This window comes from Miscanthus floridulus, chromosome 8 (assembly GCF_019320115.1).
Source record: "Miscanthus floridulus cultivar M001 chromosome 8, ASM1932011v1, whole genome shotgun sequence".
In the NCBI taxonomy this organism is placed as follows: domain Eukaryota; kingdom Viridiplantae; phylum Streptophyta; class Magnoliopsida; order Poales; family Poaceae; genus Miscanthus; species Miscanthus floridulus.
In genome coordinates, this window is record NC_089587.1 from 118422036 (window position 1) to 118437179 (window position 15144).

Sequence of the window (15144 nt, forward strand, 5' to 3'; positions counted from 1 at the left end):
TGCAACGTTCATGACTGAACAACACAATCTTATGACCGAGCTGACGCGCAATGTGAACAATCTGGTCACCCGCATTGAACAGCTTGAGCAACGCCCTCCACCTTATCGTGCTGATGATGAAGATGCGGATGCTTTTGGTGATGAAGATGCGTATGCTGGCGGTGGTGCCCGTCGCCGCCTCAACTTCAATCGTCGCGATATGGCAGGTAATAATGATCATTTTGCTAAAATTAAATTTAGTCTACCTCCTTTTGCTGGTAATGTTGATCCAGAGGCATATTTAGATTAGGAGCTTGCTGTTCAACAAAAATTTGATTCTCATAATATTCCTGCTGAGCATAGAGTTAGACTTGCTACTAGTGAGTTTACTAATTTTGCTTTGTTCTGGTGGAGTGATCTTTGCGATGCCAATAATGCTGCTGCTGTGCCACAAACTTGGAATGTTTTAAAGCAATGTATGACATCTCGTTTTGTTCCTCCTTATTACCAACGTGATTTACGTTTGAAACTACACACTTTAAAACAAGGTGATAAAGGAGTGGAAGCATACTATCAAGAATTGCTTATTGGTTTAGCACGTTGTGGTATAAATGAAGATGATCATGATGCTAGTGCTAGATTTTTTGGTGGTTTAAACCATGATATACAGAACATACTTGATTACAAAGAATGGCGCAATTTTTCCCAATTGTATCATCTTGCTATTAAGGCAGAACGAGAAGTACAGGGACGCAAACAACACCAGCCTTTCAGGTCTAACAATGAGAGGAATTTTCAGCAGCGTTCCGAGCCGGAGACGCCCAAGCTTCCTGTTGCACCACAGCCATCTACACCTCTATTTTCTTCCGGGGTAAGTAAATTGTCTAATGTGCAGTTTCCACAGCTGAAGAAAGGTGGCACTCCGGGTGCTTCTATTAGCTCCTCCTCGTCTAGCTCTAAAATCATTTGCCACCGATGCAAACGCATGGGACATGTCATGAAGGAATGCCCCAGTCATCACGCTTTCATTGCTACCGAGGATGGATATGTAAGTGCTAGTGATGTTGAAGATGATTTAGCCCTTGCTGCTAACATTGATGCAGATCCCACCGAAGGCGATCAAGACAAGGAGGCCATCACCATTGACTCCGTGGCTGCTGCCGCGGACTACCCTAGCCTTCTTGTGCAGCGTGTGTTGAGTACACATGTGGGACATGAAGAAGAGATGAAGATCCAATGCCACAATTTGTTCCACATGTATCTCATTGTGCAGGGTTGTCGTGTTCTCACTATCATTGATAGCGGGAGTTGCAACAACTTGGTGAGTTCAGATTTGGTTGACAAGCTTGGCTTGACCACACGACAACATTTGTATCCATATAAACTTTAATGGTTCAATAATAGTGGTAAGACTAAGGTAACTAAATTAGCACGCATTAGCTTTTTCATAGGCTCTTATCATGATACTGCTGATTTTGATGTTGTCCCTATGCAAGCTTGCTCCATTTTGTTAGGTCGCCCATGGGAATTTGATAATGATGCTTTACACCATGGTAGAACTAATACATACACTATCATACATAAGGACAAGAAAATTACATTGCTGCCTTTGTCTCCTACGGATATTATTAAACATGCTAATGAGATCAAAAATAAACCTCCAACAGACATTGCTAAACATAATGGGATTAAGTTAAAAGGAGGTGCTTTTCTTGCTACAACTTCTGCTATTGCTGAGTTATGTGATAATCTTGATGCACCGTGTTATACTATGTTTTGTCAACCTTTTATGTTTGGTGCATTGCCTGCTGTCACTAACCTTTTGTAGGAGTTCGTTGATGATGGGATGGAGTCGAGGACGACTCCAATTCTAGAAGGAGGGGATGATGAGGACATCACCAAGATGGAGTCGAGGATGACTCCAATTCGAGAAGGGGAGGATGATGAGGACATCGCCACGCTAGACACACCGACGCCATGGTCTTCCCCAAGTTGCAATTCATTCCCAACTCAGCTGCCACGTCACCCTCGGATTCAGCAGACACATCGTCACTGTTTTGGTCATAACTTTCTCATACGACATCGAAACGGGCCGTTCTTGGATGCGTTGGAAAGGGGTCGACGACGCCGTCGTTTTGGATCTAGTCCCAGCTCCAGAAGGTCTATGGATCATTCTGTGTGACCACAGCAAGGTGCTGCGTCACCTATTTGGGCCAACTTGCCCATGTATCATGTCGGGCCTTAAGCCCAAGTTGTGGGCGCCCAACCCCTGGCCGTCCCCAACCCTAGGTCGAGTCTTAGACTATAAATACAGCCGCTGCCGCTACTACACAATTGGGTTTTGTTTAGAGTTTAGTTTTCCATCGAGAAACTGAATCGTTCATTGTAATTGTGGTGACAAATCCTTTTACAGTGATCCAGGGCCCCCGTTCTTGATCTCCTCCACTGTGTCGATTAGTCCTTTGGAACCGAGTTCTTGAATCCTCTATTGATATTTGCGTCATTCATATTTGCAATTTCAGATTGCGTGTTTTACCTTCTTGCTTGTGCTCTTCGATTCGCTTGCAGGAAAAGCCTTCTTGGCGAGGTCAATCAAGTTGTGCTTGGTTGATAACCAACGGAGCAGTGGTGTAATGGTTGCAGGGTTCGAATCATGTCTGATTTGAAGCCAGATCACCAACGTTGAGATCTCCACAAAATCGAACTTACCGTCTACCTCTCGGAAGATCGGGCCTATACTCATCAGTACCTCACAATGTAGGCAGTCAGCATGTGAATGCTAGTTTTTGAAATGAGATCTTTGATGAACATAGTCAACCTACAACTAGCACGTCGCTGGATATGCAAAGCCAGTCTCTAGGTTGGATAACTGCTCAGTGTACACAAGAACAAACCATCTGAAAAGGTCCTAATGGCTAGAGGGGGGTGAATAGCCTTGTCGGTGCAGAAAGTGACCAACACATAAATATTTGTAGTTTTGCCATACGTTGTGATCAGATGTGGCCTAGCACTCAATGACACATGATTTATACTGGTTCAGGCAATGTGCCCTATGTCTAGTTTGAGTCAGTCGGTGACTTTATTCCTGAGCCCAGGTGCTCGAAGTTTGTTGTGGGGTTACAAACGAGAGGGAGTAAGATGGGGGGTGCAAGAGGTCTAGTCGAACTCTAGACCGAAGGGCCAAGAGTGATGAGAGCTCCTATGTGCGCTAAGTATTTGAGCGTGTGCTCTGTTGGAATCGTTCAAATCATAGGTTGTTTTGAATCAATCCTTAGTCATTCAGATCAGTCGTCCCCTTTTAGAGAGAGTTCATCCCCTTTTATAGATAAAGTGGATGTCTTTACAAGAGAGTGTGTGAGAGAAAGAGTGCGTGTGCTACCTAGTCTTATTGCCCATGCCATCAGGAACAAGGTGGTTTGTCGGCGCCCACAACACTGTTGATGTCTGGATGCATGTGGTAGGCTCCATCGTGATCTTCTGGTATGGTAGATGTCGGCGCCTACCATACTGTAGGATAAATATCGGTGCCCACAAGTTTATTCATGTTCTGACATGTCTAGAAGGTTGCGGTGCATCCTTTTGACATGGCCTGACAGTACTGTCTTGCAGGTGCATAGGATACGTCCCTTGATATTGCGGTTGACTGGAGCGCCCTGCCTTACTTATGATGTCCATTTTCTAGGTCTTCACCGAGTGGGCGTCCCCGGTCGGTCATTCCCCAGTTGGCTTCGGCCTTTCGGTCAGAGAAGAGCAGTAAGCAGAGGTTCAATGTACTCCCGGTCGGAGAAGTGAGTAGGAGTCAGAGGTGAGCATCATTCCTTCTTGGCTAGGCCTTCCAGTCGGAGAGGCGGGCTAGAGTCGGAGGCGACGGAAGCGAGCACCGTTCCTCCTTGGCCAGGCCTTCTGGTCAAAAGGTGGGTCAGAGTTAGAAGCGAGCGCCAGAGTCGGAGGTAATCTGGCCAGGCCTTCTAGTCGAAGATGCGGGTTGGAGTCAGAGGCGAGTGTCAATCCTCCTTGGCTAGGCCTTCCAGTCGAAGAGGTGGGCTGGAGTCGAAAGTGATGGAAGCATCGTTCCTTCTTGGCCAGACCTTCCGGTCGAAGAGGTGGGCTAGAGTCGGAAGCGACGAAAGCACCGGTCCTCCTTGGTCAGGCCTTTTGGTCAGAGAGGCGGCCCAGAGTCGGAAGTGATGGAAGTGCCGTTCCTTCTTGTCTAGGCCTTCTGGTCAGAGAGGTGTCCCGGAGTCGGAAGCGAGGGCCATTCCTTCTTAGCTAGGCCTTTCGGTCGGAGACTGGATCACCCTCCTGGCCTGTCGTTAGGTTTTTGGGCCAGCCTAGGAGTTGTGCGTCGTTCGCAATGTCGTCTGCTGGGCTGAGCTTTTGCTTGGGAGCAGGTCCATGAGGGCCCCAGGTTTATAAACCCAACAGGAGCCCCTGAGCCCCTAGGCGATTCAGGTAGAATCATCTAGGGGATTTTTCATCTTGACGGCAGGTGCGTGCGAGCGCACCCGTAGGTGTAGCCCTCGAGCCCCCGGGCGATTCAGGTAGAATCGCCTAGTTTTTTTATTTTGTCTATGGGGGAATTTCTTGTTTTGACAGTGGGTATGCTCGAGCGCACCTACAGGTGTAGCCCCCAAGCCTACGTTCAACTAGTGACTCAATTGGAGGCTGAGCATCTTGGTACTCTCTCCTGGGCCGTAGGCTGCCGTTTGGGGTGTTTGCCCGTATTTAAACTGTTCGTGACCTACACGGTCGGTTGATTTCTTGAGTTGGTGTCAGGCGACCTAAGCCCCCAAGCCCCGTTGAGCTTGGCAGGGGTTGGTCTGGTTCCATGCATTACCTTGCCCATGGTTTCTACAACTAGAGGGGCTAAGCTAACATTGCTTGCCTCGATGGCTCGAGCGACGCGCTCGATGACCTCCCTAACGGGCACGTTCGAGTGGAATCAGGGACCGTCGTTTGTGACGGGGTCGACATAACCCTCATGTGGCATGCCACTACTCCTTAACCCGTATCTTGGTAGATGCCTGGGTCATTCCAAAGATCGACCCAGGTGGCCCGCTGACCTCTCCTCGATGGAGATTCTGTGGGCATGGCTCGAGGTTAGGATCAAACGAGAAGGTTGAGATGACCCTATCTGCTTTGGAGTAGATTGGGTGAGGGTCGCTAGGGCTCATTTGTGTTTTCTCCTCTAGCTCTGTTTGATGTGAGGCGACCTTGAGCCCTTCGTGGGCCAACCTTTGAACCCTAGTTGGTCGTTGCTCATATTTGAATGAGGCAACTACTGCTTCGTGACGCAACATGGAGCATTGTGATGCATTTAACTGCATATGCGATGCTTCAGATGTATGGGATGGATGAATGCGTGCATGGATGAATGTGTGAATGCGTTTATGAGAATGGATGAATGAATGTTTATGCATTCAGAAAATAAAATAAAGTAAGAGGGATTCGTAGAGTTACCTCGATGACTCGAGTGATAGGCTTGAGGAGTTTTTATCGGATATGTCTGAATGGGATCCACGCTCGTCATTTGTGATGGAGTCAGTATGGCCCGCATGGAGTGTCCCTTTGCTCCTTACCTGTCTCTCGACGTTCGCCTGAGCCATCCAATCGGCTCAGGAAGCCCGTTGGTCTCTCCTAGGTAGAGATCCCATTGCTAGGCCCTTCCAAGTCTTGCCTAGGAAGGTAGAGGGCCACCTACGCGTGGTTGCACTTTGTTTCCAGCGCTCGGCGTGTGGTAGTGGTGGGCCATGCCCATGTCACATCTTATCTATCCAAGCGATGTCTCGTCGGGCAAGGTGAGTCCCATCGGTCAGGATGCGCCCTGTCGCATCCCATCCGCATTGAATGGGGGAAGGGAGAGGGGTTTTCACCCTAATCCCTCGCTTTTCCCCAACTGCTGCGCCTCATCCTTAAATAGGGGAAGGGAGAGGGCTTTCGTCCTGTTCCTTTGCCTATTCCCCATCTGCCTCCTCTCCTCCTTCTTCCTTCTCGCCAAGAGCATTCGTGTGTCGCGGCGGTTCCTAGGAGAAAAAAGGGGTAGAGCGAGGGAGAGGAAAAACTCACCGATCCATTTGTGAATCTAGAGCACAATGTTGAGCTGGAGGTCATCTTGTGTGAGCGAGTCAGTGTTGTTGGCCTTCACCGAGAAGGGGGTGCTGCCATAGAAGGAGGTGGCGCACTGGAGGGCTCCTGCGAGGGAGGATTTCCCATGACCTTGGGCCAGCGAGGTTGTCTCCTTCCTCGCCTTCCATGAGTGCGGGTTAGGATACCCCGTGCGCTAGTTCCTACATGGGCTCCTTAATGAGTCGGACCTAGAGCTGTAGCACCTCAACTCGACTAGGGTGCTGCACATCGCTGGCTTCGTCACCATCTGCAAGGCCTTCCTCGGGATGGAGCCGCACATGGACTTTTTCCGGTGGATTTTCTCTGGGTGAGCCTTATCAGAGGGGAAGCCACTCAGGATCATGTCGGTGGGAGGCTTTGCACTATAGAAAGAAGTCGAGTGCATTGGGCGCCTACCCCATGTACACCCCCTGCGACTCCAATCGGGGGTGGCATAGGGAGTGGTTTTACATCAGGAACTTGACGGAGGCGCCGTTCCCGCTGTTCATCGAAAGGAGACCAGAGAGACAGGATAGCTAGTCGTGGGGGCCCTCTAGTCGGCAAAACAAGTTGGAGGTCATCAAGGTGGAGCTCCCAAAGCTAGTACAGTAGGGCCTCAATAGGCTATGGGTGTTCCACACCTTCTTCCATCATCAGGTCACCCCACTGGCAGAGAGGACACGGTCGATGTGGATGTACATCGGCCCAATGACCCCTGACCTCACATCATCAGAGGAGTTGGCGAAGGACAAAGTCTAGAGCCAACTCGATCGGGTGCTGCAGCTGAGGGCCAAAGAGACCCTCAAAGGGAAGCCCGGACCTCTTCATGTTTCAAAGCTGTCCAACTTGGTACGTTCTCCTCTCTTTATTTCATGTCCCTTTCGATCCTGCTCTCCTATAATCTTGACTTCAAGTTGTCCATTTTGTAGGGACTCGAACATTATAAGTCTCAGCCACATCTTTTGAAGGGGCCAGAGAGCATGGCTCGGCAAGTGTCCCTAAAGGAGGTGGCAGACGGCCAGAAGAAGAAGAGAGCCGAGAAGGCTCGGAGAAGGCACCAGAAGGAGCAGGATATCACCCTGCGCGTGCGGGTCAGGGAGAACAGGAGCGATGTCGAGTCAGAGCTCGAGTCAGAGGATCCTACGGAGATGGGTGATGATGTGATCTCCTCCGAGGATGAGGGAGGTCGGGAGGTCGTTGTGACCTTGGTGGAGTGTCGCTAGCCTACGACTATGTCTATCGGCAGTGGGCGGGAGGCAGAGACACGCAGCAATGTTCCCACGCCAAGGAGGTGCGCATGAACTCAGACGCCATCGGTGAGCGGGAGGCAAAGCGGACACGGTCGCCACGCTCTTCGAAGGCATCGCCAGCCTTGTCCACCACTTTCCATCCTCGAGAACACCCGCCTCGGTATGTACCTATTCTGCTTTTGATGTCTTGGTTTCTTCCTTTAGCTTGCTTCTAAGCTTGTCATCATTCTTCCAGAGCTAGGCAGAAAGGTTGGGTCGTTGGAGAAGGACCTGGAGATGACCAAGGCGATGATTGGTCAGAGTGCGGAGGCGCTGGCCAAGTTCCTTGAAGAGCGACGTGCTCTCGAGGGGGAACTTGACTAGATGCGCAACATCACCTAGGATTATTGTCTTGGAGGTCTTTGGGTCAACGCCAAGTACCAGCACGCCCACCATCTGACTAGCGGAGGTCCTGGATGAGGTTCGGGCCCTCATCTCTAATGAGATGTTCTACGGGATGTCGGGGGTGCTGACTTCCGTAGCAACGCACCACCCAGACCTAGACTTCACCACCATCTGTAGTGGGTACACCGACGGCTAGAGCCCCGGACGCCATCCATGCGCTCGGGGAGAGCTTGCTACCATGTGCACAGATGCTGGTAGAGCAGGTCTCCGCATAATGGGTGATGGAGGCTCGTCGTGCGAACACGGCAGGGGCGCACCAAGAGGACGTCACCCAGCCTATAGATAGAGTGGAGCCTGAGTCAGAAGCAGACGTCGCCCCACCTCTGACCAAGCCAAACGTCATCCAGTCGGAGAGTGAGCAGCCCCTATCTTCGTCGATCGCGCCGATAGCCGATGCCACCGGGCAGCCACAATAGCCTGTAAAGTAGAAATAGGCAATATGTGTAAGGGATAAGTTCGTGGGGGAGTCCTTGTGTAAACATTTTGTGTATCCATGAATACAACAACTTGTTTTTGTAATGAATCACTTCGTTCGGGGAAGCTTGTCTCATCCGTTCCTTGTTTTTAGCCTAGCATAGCTCTATTTTTATTCTTTCTTTTTCGCACTTGCCCGTTCGTCCTGTAGGCTGCAACCTTAAAAGCCCGGGCATGGCTTGCAAGGCTCAGCTGCTTGTAACCATAGGTACTGGCAGGGTGTGATCGGTTGGAATGTTTAAAGCAAAGTTACGTAAGGTAATTAAAGGAACGAACTACCCTTTCGTTTGGGTAGAAAAGTATTTACCATAAGATAGTAAAAAAGAGGTGGTATCGCACCCTCGTGGAGCCCTCGAGTGACTCGGGCTAAAAGTGTTCAGGCCAAGGTGCTTTGCAGGAGTGAACATTGAATGAAAGAAAATGGTAAGACCAAATTTTTAAGGGAAGAAATGATGTAACTGTTCAATGTTCCAAGTGTTGGTGAGAACGTCGCCGTTGTCATCCTTCAGTTGGTAGGCACCCGATTGGATAACTTCGGTCACCGTATTGGGTCCTTCCCAAGGTGGAGAGAGTTTGTGCTTCTCCTTGGTTGATTGGATCCTTTGAAGCACGAGGTCTCTGACCTCGAGGATCCTTCCTCTGATTTTCCTCTCGTGGTACCTGCGGAGAGTCTGCTGGTAGCGAGCGGAGCAAATGACGATCGTCTCATGGGCCTCCTCGAGCAGGACGACTGCATATTTGAAAGCTCTAGTTTGGTTTTAGTGAATTGATGAAACCCTAAGTGCTAACCTAGTTTATCAAGTGATCATGAGATAGGTAGCACATTCCAAGTGGTGAAGCAAATGAAGATCATAACATGATGATGATGATACCATGATGATGATCAAGTGCTTGGACTTGGAAAGAAGAAAGAGAAAAACAAAAAGCTCAAGGCAAAGGTATAAACCATAGGAGCTATTTTGTTTTGGTGATCAAGACACTTAGAGAGTGTGATCATATTTAGGTTTGATAGTCGTACTATTAAGAGGGGTGAAACTCATATCGGAATGCGGTTATCAAAGTGCCACTAGATGCTCTAACTCATTGCATATGCATTTAGGATCTAGTGGAGTGCTAACACCCTTGAAAATGTTTGTGAAAATATGCTAACACATGTGCACAAGGTGATACACTTAGTGGTTAGCACATTTGAGCAAGGGTGGAGAAGTTAGAAGTGAAAACGAGTAAGTGTCACTGGTTATACAGTGACCGGATGCTGGACCTCTGAGGGACCAGCATGTCCGGTCATGTGTAATAGTGAGATGCTGGCGTTGGTCAACTGACCAAACGTTGGGTCGCTAAGCGACCGGACGCTGAGGAATAGTGTTCGGTCAAGTTGTTGGATGGCATAGAGATTAGGGTTAAGCACCGGATGCTGGGCTGTGTCCGGTCCTGCATGACCGGACGCTTCCAGTCAGCAAAAACTCATTTTGGACCCTTACTGTAAATGAATTGAACATATTGGATTTCTCAAATATGTGTTGATGCACCCCCACTCATATGACATGCCTCTCCTTCGAGCAATCCAAGGTAAAAGTTGATTGGCATGACATACATCTTTGCTAAGGACATGATTAGTGCATCTAGTCACATTTTTAATTTCATTAGAACCTTTCTAGTGGTTCTATTTTATTAGGCTCATTCATGAAAATCAAATGTTTTGATGTCTATATGGTATCACTATTGCTTCTATGCTTGACTTGATCTAGTGGTAGCATATGACATGTTTATGGGCTTTGTAAACCTAGTGTTTAATCTAGAAAATGAGCTCTAAGTATTTAACTCAACATGGTACAAGATAACCCTTATTTGGAGGTGTGAAGAAGCTTGTCCTTGGATCAAACCGAGTTAAATATCTTTGGCAAATGATCTAGACTAGACCAAATTTGGGAAAATGATCCTCACCCCATTGATTGACATTGATAATCTTGACCCTAAAAACAATACTATCTATATTTTGAACCTTTGTGGTCATTGATGACAAAGGAGGAGAGAAACAAAGATAGTAGTAAAGATAGTGAAAAAGGGGAAGAAATATCATAAAGGGAGAGAAACATAAAGATATCTTGATATATGACATAGGGGGAGAGATATGACAAAGGAAAGGGATCAACTAAAATTTTGAGCACACAAGTAGGGGGAGCAAGCTCATGAACTTGGATGATGCATTTGAATGTGCATTTCATATGTTTGCTTGCATGGCACAAGTATTAAATTTAAACATCCATGCTTGTGTGATGTATGTTAGTTGTAAGATTGAATGATGAAATGAAATCACTAGATAACTTTCATTTCCAAGTGTTGTTTTCAAGTGGTATTGAGCTAACCATGGTGCTAAGGATGGTATATTGGTGCACTCCGATTGGTATCACGCTTCAAAGGTCTATCTTTTATACCTTAGCATCATGTGGTAGACATTGACTCCTATATTTCCTATCTAATCATATGTGCAAGCTACAATCCAAACTCTTAACACATATGAAGGGGGATCAATTGCTACCATTTGGGGTTCATGAAACTTGTCCATATCCTTTTACACATGGTAAATATGCTTGGGCAAGCAACATGGATTCAATTGAGTTTCAATTCATATCTTTGTGAAAGGGTTGTCATCAATTACCAAAAAGAGGGAGATTGAAAGCTCTAGTTTGGTTTTGGTGAATTGATGAAACCCTAAGTGCTAACCTAGTTTATCAAGTGATCATGAGATAGGTAGCACATTCCAAGTGGTGAAGCAAATGAAGATCATAACATGATGATGATGATACCATGATGATGATCAAGTGCTTGGACTTGGAAAGAAGAAAGAGAAAAACAAAAAGCTCAAGGCAAAGGTATAAACCATAGGAGCTATTTTATTTTGGTGATCAAGACACTTAGAGAGTGTGATCACATTTAGGTTTGATAGCCGTACTATTAAGAGGGGTGAAACTCGTATCGGAATGTGGTTATCAAAGTGCCACTAGATGTTCTAACTCATTGCATATGCATTTAGGATCTAGTGGAGTGCTAACACCCTTGAAAATGTTTGTGAAAATATGCTAACACATGTGCATAAGGTGATACACTTAGTGGTTGGCACATTTGAGCAAGGGTGGAGAAGTTAGAAGTAAAAATGAGGAAGTGTTGCTGGTTATACAGTGACCGGACGCTGGACCTCTGAGGGACCGATGCGTCTGGTCATGTGTAACAGTGAGATGCTGGCTTCAGTCAACTGACCGGACGCTGGGTCGCTAAGCGACTGGACACTGAGGAATTGTGTCTGGTCAAGTTGTTGGATGGCAAAGTGATTAGGGTTAAGCACCGGACGCTAGGCTGTGTCCGGTCCTGCATGACCGGACGTGTCTGGTCAGCAAAAACTCGTTTTGGACCCTTACTGTAAACGACCGGACGCTGAGGGTCCAGCGTTCGGTCAGCTCTGTTGGAGCATTCGGTCAACATGTCGACCATTGAGATCAAATGTTCACTATTGAACACAGGAGACACGTGGCTGCCATTGGGGGACCGGATGCTGAGGAGCAGCATCCGATCAGTAGGACCGGAGCATCCGGTCACTCTGATTAGTAACCAGTGAAGGGGTACAATAGCTCTATTTTGTGGGGGCTTCCATTTAAGCCCATTGGCCGGCTATAGCTCATAACCTTTAGCCATTTTCATTGACATAGCAACCTTGTGAGCTTAGCGAAAGCCCTCCCACTCATCTTCATCATTGATTCATCATCATAGTGAGTTTGGGAGTGAATCCAAGTGCATTGCTTGAGTGATTGCATCTAGAGGCACTTGGTGTTCATGTTTCGCTGTGGGATTCGCTTGTTACTCTTGGTGGTTGCCGCCACCTAGACGGCTTGGAGCAGCGAGGATTGTTGAGCGGAGGGTGGTGATTGTCTCTGGCTCCAATCATGGTGATTGTGAGGGGTTATTGACCTTTCCCCGGTGAAGCGCCAAAAGGTACTCTAGTAGATTGCTCATGGCTTGTGTGATCCTCATCTTATGTTGGTTGTGTGGCACCCTATTGAGGGTTTGGCGGGTGAAGCCAATTAGCGCGTGAACCTCCAAGTGAGTGAATCGCCACAACGAGAAGTAGCTTGCCGGCAAGCAAGTGAACCTTGGTAAAAATCATTGTGTTCATCCTTTGATTCTGAGGTGATTGATCTTCATTGATATTGATTCTTGTGATTGATTGGTTCTCTCCTCGACATGATGGTATAACTATCTTGCTTACTCTCTTTACATTACCGCAAACTAGTTGTCAAGCTCTTTAGTGTAGCTAGTTGTGAGAGCTTGCTTGCTTGGTTAGTGTGGCTCTTTAGTTAGCCTTTGAGAGCACACTAACATAGAGTAGTGTCATAACTTTTGTGTACATATACACTATCTAAACTAGAATTGTGGTAGGTGGCTTGCATTTTGAGTAGGCTAGCGCAACACTTGCTTTGCCTCATAATTGTCTAACCATTTTGTTAAGTGTTGTTGTAGAAATTTTTATTAGGCTATTCACCCCCCCCTCTAGCCATTAGGACCTTTCAATATTGCTGAGCCTCTGCTACTCGATCATGGTCGAAAACCTTCACTCTTGGGGCGCCATGGTCGAGGTTGGAGGGTAGCACTACTTTAGCTTTGTAGGTCAGGAAGAAGGGTGTGAACCCTGTGGATCGGTTTGGGTCATTCTCAGGCTCTAGAGGATCGCTGGGACCTCTGCAACCCATCACTCGATGTACTTGTTGAGTTGGTCAAATATGTGTGCCTTAAGTCCTTGGAGGACCATGCCATTGGCACGCTCAACCTAACCGTTAGTACGTGGATGTCCGACCAAGGCCCAGTCGATCCTGATGCCGTATCCATCACTGAAGTCCAGGAACTTCTTCCCGGTGAAGTTAGTTCCATGGTCAGTGATGATACAGTTAGGAACACCAAACCAGTAGATGATGTCGAGGAAGAACTTGACCGCCTCTTTCGAGTGGATGTTAGTGATGGGCTTGGCCTCATTCCCCTTGGTGAATTTCTCGACTGCTACGAGCAGGTGAGTGAAGCCTCCTGGGCCCTTTTTGATGGATCCTACCATGTTGAGGCCCTAGACCATGAATGGCCAGGTGATGGGGATGATTTAAAGCTCCTGTGCCGGCAAATGGGTTTGTCGAGCGTAGAACTAGCATCCTTCACATCTACAGACGACCTCCTCTGCATCTCATAGCGGGGTGGGCGGCAAATGCAAGCCACCTACCATAATTCTAGTTTCTATAGTCTCTGTTCACGTAATTGCTATGTCACTACACTAAGTTAATGTGCTCTCAAAGGCTAACTAAAGAGCCACACTAACCAAACTAACAAGCTCTCACAACTAGCTACACTAAAGAGCTTGACAACTAGTTTGCGGTATTGTAAAGAGAAAGTGAGCAAGATGGTTATACCACCAAGTCGATGAGTGAACCAATCAATCACAAGAATCAATATCAATGAAGACCAATCACTTCAGAATCAAATGATGACACAATGATTTTTACCGAGGTTCACTTGCTTGCCGGCAAGCTAGTCCTTATTGTGACGATTCACTCACTTGGAGGTTCACGAGCTGATTGGCATCACCTGCCAAACCCTCAATAGGGTGCCGCACAACCAAGACAAGATGGGGATCACACAAGCCATGAGCAATTTACTAAAGTACTTTTTGGCTCTCCGCCGAGGAAAGGTCAAGAACCCCTCACAATCACCACGATTGGAGCCGGAGACAATCACCAACCTCCACTCAATGATCCTCGCTGCTCCAAGCCATCTAGGTGGCGGCAACCATCAAGAGTAATAAGCGAATCCCGCAGCAAAACACGAACACCAAGTACCTCTAGATGCAAACACTCAAGCAATGCACTTAGATTCACTCCCAATCTCACAAAAATAATGAATCAATGATGGAGATGAGTGGGAGGGCTTTGGCTAAGCTCACAAGGTTGCTATGTCAATGCAAATGGCCAAGAGAGTGAGCTAGAGCTGGCCATGGGGCTTAAATAGAAGCCCCCATGAAATAGAGTCATTGTACCCCTTCACTGGGCACAACTCGAGGTGATGGGATGCTCTAGTCAGATTGACCGGATGCACCCTACCAGCATTCAGTCAACAGATGGCTGTCATGTCATCTCTCTCTTCAAATACCGAGTGCCCGATCCCAACGGTCAAGTGATGACCGAACACGCTGCTTGAAGTGACCGGACGCACCAACACCAGCGTCCGTTCATTTCTAGTAAGGTTCCAGAGGCGACCAGACATATCCGGTCATGCCCGACCGGACTCACCCAGCGTTCGATCACACACTATCTCCTCTGTGCGCTGCCACATCAGCGGGACCAGACACACCTATCTAGTGTCTAGTCATGAAGTGACCTAGCATCTGGTCCAAGACCGACGCTAGCGTCTTCACTGCTTCCACTGACCAGACGCTCCAGTCCAGTTGAGACCAGCGTCCGGTGCACTCTATGAAACCCTGTCTTTTCTGTACAAGGCACCGGTGGCACCATCAGACTATCCGCACTCTACGAGCGGACACTTCGCCGGTGAAGTTTCTTACCCTTGCTCCCAAGTGCTAAACACAATGTGTATCACCTTTGTGCATGTGTGTAAGCATATTTTCACAAACATTTTCAAGGGTGTTAGCACTCCACTAGATCCTAAATGCATATGCAATGAGTTAGAGCATCTAGTGGCACTTTGATAACCATATTTCGATATGAGTTTCACCCCTCTTAATAGTATGGCTATCGAACCTAAATGTGATCACACTCGCTAAGTGTCTTGATCACCGAAACAAAATGGCTCCTACCACTTATATCTTTTCCTTAAGCCTTTTGTTTTTCTCCTTCTTCTTTTC